This window comes from Thunnus maccoyii, chromosome 20, assembly GCF_910596095.1.
Source record: "Thunnus maccoyii chromosome 20, fThuMac1.1, whole genome shotgun sequence".
Taxonomy (NCBI): domain Eukaryota; kingdom Metazoa; phylum Chordata; class Actinopteri; order Scombriformes; family Scombridae; genus Thunnus; species Thunnus maccoyii.
The window spans coordinates 7,955,473-7,961,648 of NC_056552.1; positions in this window are offsets into that span (position 1 = coordinate 7,955,473).

Genomic DNA, 6,176 nt, shown 5'->3' on the forward strand with positions numbered 1-6,176 from the left:
GACAGATAGTGTAGTAGTGGAAGCAGGCGGTCTCTGTTGGGTTAGAAGAAAGATTTTGAAGTCTGTCTCAATTTTTGGAACAATGAGCTGCTCTAAGATACAACAAATGCATCTATCACGTCCTTGAAATCTACAGTTCAATGTGTCCATTTTCTCACTTCATCATGTTATTATGTCATTTACGAGGAATATGTGAAGACTCTGGGATGTTCAACATTAAATGGTTGATTCACCCAAAAACAGAAAAACAAAACTGTCACTTCTACTGGTATGTAGATAGTTTTGGATTTATTTTCTTACCAGTCAAAAGTCCTGCCCGTTCTCCTTAATGGAGAAGTGTGTCCAGACTTTTGACTGGTACTGTATGTATATATGAGATCTTTTTATCAGGAGATAAATGGAATATAGTTTGTAGTGCTCAGCTAACAACATAAGGCCTCTGATTAAAACATGATTTTAAATATTTCGGATATTTTATATATTATGTCTAAATAACCAACAGTCAGTGTGAAACAAAAAACACCTTTAGATATTATTTATTAGGAGTTTAACACTCTGCTAATCTGCTTTATTGGTAGGCTTCTGTGTAGGTGTGGTGTGATCATATTTCTGTAACAGTGCCCAAACAACCCATCAGCTGTCATCAGATTTTGATAAAATCTTGATTGGTAAACAGAAGAACATGACATCATCTTTTTTTTCCCCAGTTGAGTCCCCGCCCACTTCAAACCATAGAGAACAAAAGAGAAAAACAAGACACGTAGATATCTCTGATGGGAAATAACCGAAACTGTTCAGAAAACTGTGTGTTCATGTAGGTTTCCATTACTCATAGAAAGAAGCTGATTGGTAAAATAAGTTTTCAAGGCCCTAAAAAACATCAACAGCAGTTTCTCTTTCCAGAAACAGTGACCAATTAGGGAACTATTTCTTTGGTAGAAAACATTTCCAATGAAAAGGGCCGTGCTGCTGTTGTTTTTTTCCCCCCTAAATATAATATAGGCCTAATATAATATTTTTTTGTCATTTGGGTGAACTAATCCTTTAATAGATTGAGGCCTCAGACAGACAACTTGCTAATACAACAGATATGTAACAGACCTTTTGCAGTAAGGCAGGTTTTTTTTTAAGCTTTAATGCTCCACCTGCTGTTTACATTCCCCATTTGCTGCTTGCTGCTACTGCTAATGTAGCATTTCATAAGTAAGCTAGGCTGGCAAAAGCTTGATTATGTCATTTCAGGACGACTTTACGGGGCAAACAGTGTTGTTTTTGAAGTGATGTTGTTGCTTCATCCTTCAGTCATATCAGCTGTGGGCCACACAGGTGCATTTCAAGCTGGAAGTCTGAGTTTTGACTATGATGTTTTGCTTTGGACTAGAACACTTTTCCCAAAGGTTTTACTACTCTTCTGAGGACCCAAAGACCAGTGCTTCACTACTCCAAGGTAGGCCACTAACTGTTTGTCCTAATGTGCATGTGAGTTGATGTCTTGACCCTGCTGAGTTGGTGTTTGTGTGTTAACATTAAGTTGGCTACTGGCTGCTAATTTCTGCAGTATATTCTGCTGATGCATCTAGTTGGGTGCAGTATTTGCTGTGGTTGATCAGAGTTTATTTTTCTGACACACGCATTATGAAGCTTTTTTTTAAAAAGTATTGGCAAAATATAAACTGTATAATGAGTCTTATGGGTTAAACTGGTTCTGTGGTATATATGTCCCTATGTTGTTGTTGTTTTTAGGGTTTCCTGTTGCAAACTGCAAACCTGCATGTGAGGGTAATTTGCATTTTGGTGTTAGGAATGTAAACATGACTGCTATCTTGCACTCAACCCTTTCAACAAACATTGATATCTGATGTGAAACTCACATTGTCCCACATGGTAGTCATATTCACATTTTCTCCACACACACACACACACCGAGCACTTTATTAGGAACACCTGTGCAATCTAATGCAATCCAATACAATAGCTCTGCCATAAATTATACTACACACATAAAGTAGAATGATCACCTTTCTGACATTGTCAACAATAACTGAAAATGTATGAGCTTTGTAAAAGTAGAATTTATGGCAGGGCTGTTGTATTGGATTGCATTAGATTGCACACGTGTTCCTAATAAAGTGCTTGGTGAGTGTATATTCAGCCACACAGTAGAGAAACATTTCAACTTATATGCAATGGGTTTATTTATGTGTATTATTGTTTTTTTTTTCATAAAAAGTTACTGGATAATTTGGGGTCTTTAGGCCTTAGACATTGGTTTGATTTAAGGAGTCAAAAGCTGAATACGGTAGGTTGGGAACCACCGGTTCATTCCCCACATGGTCTGTATCTAACGCAGTTTACATGGAGAGGTAACTGTAGATATCACTCCCATTCTTCGCTGTGCTGCACTTGTATGATTGCCAGGGATGATGAAGACATCAGCTCTGTGGATTTACTGTATTCACATAATGCTTCTGTTACTTAGGTGAGAACTGTATGTTTGTGAGGTCAATATTTACACTTCTTATTATGTGCAAGGACTAAAACAAGATTTGTAGCTAACCTCCTATTCAACACATGTGGTGTGATTCAGTGTGTGGTGTAGGCAGAGAGCGTGTGATGTGTAGAGCTGGCCTTCTGTGCAGCGGTTGCAAAAAAATGTACTGGCTATTTTTTTTTTTTTGTTGTTTTTCTGTTTCCTGCTCTGCCTGGCACTGTGGTTATGGAAGTGGGGGGTCTGTGTGGTTTCAGGTGACCCATAACTGTGTGGGAGGTTTGGTTGCTGGTAGCGGTGGGTCTGCCCGCTTATCGGAAATGCCCCCTCCCATTACCCACACCCTCACTCCCTGTAAAAGCAGCCAATGTTTCCTTGTGGCTCATAATGAGATACACCTTACCTGCTTATTTACAAGGCTCTGAAACACCTCCTGTGTATTAACAGAGTGTCCATTCACAATATCAGAGGTGATGTATTTACAAACCTGCCCACGGACAGGGATGTTGACATCTGCAGCAAATTGTGGGAGAAGTTTTCTTGGTCTTGAGGATTTTTTTGGCAATTCATATGCATCTAGGTACCTTACTATGCATCTAGGTTATGGTTTAGAAAAAGCTGCAGTGCAGAGGATTTATGTTTTGTCAATAAACCACATATTTATATTTAAGAGTACACAGCAAAAGTTGTATCTTTACAATAATGAGAAAAAATATTCTTATTTTTTGTTCTGTTTGCTGCAGTTATGATTTTTAGAATATGTTGTCACACAGTTTTGTACATAATTTCTTATTCGGTGGTTCAAAACTAGCGATGGGTACGAGTAATAGATTCATCGATTATTTATTGGACATGTACCTGATCGATTTTTTTGCTTGTTTTGATCTTTTTTCCTTTCGTATCTGTGAATTGTGTGCATGCACACACATATGGAAATAACTTGGTGCTGCATGGATAAGACGGCATTCTAAAAATGCTGTACTGGCCTGAATATAAACAATATTTTTCTCTGGAAATAACATTATAAAAAGTGGGAGTTGTATTATATTTGAGGAATAGGGAGTTCATCTGTCGAGAAGCCCAGATTTGCTTGTGTCACAGATGATGAGGAGCTCAAAAACCAGTTTGAAAAACTTGAAACTGAGACTGATTGACAAGCTGCGTAAATGTGGGATTTACATTATGCTTTAATGGAAGTATTTCATGTTTTACTTTCACATCACATACAGTCAGGGTCGTCTACGTTCTTCTCTGTGTGATTACTCAATCTGGACTTGAGTATCTGTGACAAACGTAAGAGTCAACATCCATATTCAAAACTGCTCTTAAACCTACAACCAAACCAGTGAAGTTAGAAAGTATTCGGGTCAAGTATTACCAATGAAATAAGAAATCATTTTGCAGTGTGAGAATCAAATTAAAGAGAGAATACTGTCATTTTAATATTTTCTGCAATCTGCAACTGTGCAGCCATATTTAAGATATTTTACAGTATTTTCACTCTACCAAGTTAAGTGTAGGGTACTTGGACTGATCTAGATTTCTGAAGTTATAATTGGCTCTGAATCATTGTTTCTCTACGTGCTCTCAGGGGTATAGATGCTCTATATCTGACTGACACATCCTGCTGGTTGTTTGTGTGCTCCTGTAAGACTGTGTAAACAAAACCAACAAAAGAACTTCACTACAACATGCAACTCAAAATTATTCAAACGAGAAAGAGTTAATAAGTTGAAACAGTATACTCTATATTCAAGTCCAAATTCACTTTACCTGGGCACACTCAGATGGAATAAAGCATTTTTTGATGCAATTAAACCTCCCATCCCATCTGATATTGGCTGAGCTCACTGAATAGCCCTGTTCATACTTTCCAACCCCCAAGGAAGACACAGACTGTGTAATGAGTGGAACATAGCAGAGATCCCCACAGTATGCATGCTGTGATAGTGGCAAATAAGAAGGTGGATAAAAAAAAATGTCCTTCCTGTCAGTTGCATTCATCCTAAGGGAATAAAAACATTACTGTGATGTACAGTAAAAAAGGGTATCAGTGGCATTTCCAGTGGCTAAAAACACGCAGTGGATGAGATTAACATTTTATGTATGCCAACTGTGTTTCCACAGGGAGGAAAGACTCCGGTCTCCAACAACAGACAATGACAATGTCCAAACAAGGACACAGATGTGCCTTAGAAGCTGCCAGTCGGAAATATCGGCTAATACAGCTGTGGGGGAGGTGTATGCTAGTGGTGCTGCTTCTCCACAGAGCCACTTAACCTCAGTGGAAAATGTATCGCACAAAGTAAACAGCAGCCCGTATTACAACACAATAAGATACAGTGCAAACAGAGCGATCGGTATCTATTCAAGCAAAACATGCGGTTTTCAAGCCCAGCCTCTTTCCCAGTCCTGATGCAGGCAGTGACTTGCTTCTCATCAGAAATCATCAAGTCTGGAACTAAATAATTGCTCAGCTGGAGCACTGAAAGATACACCGGAGAGGAAGACAAACAGGATGTGGTGTGAATGATGGGAAAAAAAAAAAAAAGCCCCAGCTTGGCAGGTTGAAGTGGAGCTTGTTCTCTTGGCGAGCACCCAGCTTGTCCCCTGAATCCAAGCCACCTGTATTAACTCTATGACTAACCTGATTAACCTGTTCATAGATCCGACAGACGCAGATACAGGAATGATAGATTTCTGGGCTGGCGGCCAAGTGAGCCATCTTGAAGGAAATGGCTTATGTAATTAACAGAGAAGCTCAGCAGAGTGACAGGGGGTAGTTGTAGCGTTTGCAGATGATGTCTTATTGTCATCAAGGGTGCCTCCTGGGCTGTTATGGGTACAGGCGGCTGCTGCTTTGGGCTTTGGGATGGGAACAGACACCTGGCAGCACTAGACACGCAACCCCCCTGTTGACTCTTCCCATTCACCACCTCCTCCCTTTCCCAGATCCAAAACCCCTCGTCCCCCACCCATCCATTCCCTTGACACTAGAACACAGAACAGGTTTCTATGTGGTGTGTTTGATCATATTAGCTTCAAGCTGCTGCAGAGCAATTGCTCAATATCCAAACAGACTTGTCACAATGGCTGGAAACATGGCAGAAGGGCTGCAGGGGGGGCATCAATAATTTAACTGTCTACCCTGCTCTCCTTTTAGAGCTCAACATGGAGCAGCTCTTTTAAAAGGAAATGGTGGCTTGGTGGATGGCTTCACACGCAACTGTGCACTTTGGCCTTTGCTGCACCCCTAATTTAGTCTGCACCCTGTGCACTCTCGGTCGATCCACCCAAATCACAAAAACACATTTTCTCACTTACCTCTAGTGGTATATGGCCATGCAGATGTTTTTCAGGATTTTTTTCCCCCCCAGGTTTTGAAATATCTGTCTCAGATTTCTTCTTCCACCCCAATACAGTGTTATCCATCAGAGAAGACTAGAGAAACCCTAAAAATATTTACATTTAAGAAGGTGGAACCAGAGAATTCCTGCATTTTGTTTCTTAAAAAAATGACTCGAAACGATTCATCGATTATCAAAATAGTTGGCGATTAATATTCTATTAATCAACTAATAGATTAACTGACTAATTATTGCAACTCCAGTCTAATCAGGTCAGGTAGGATCCCCTTTATATTGCAGCAAGTCCCAGGTGTGTCAATATGTCTAATACATGAGGGGAT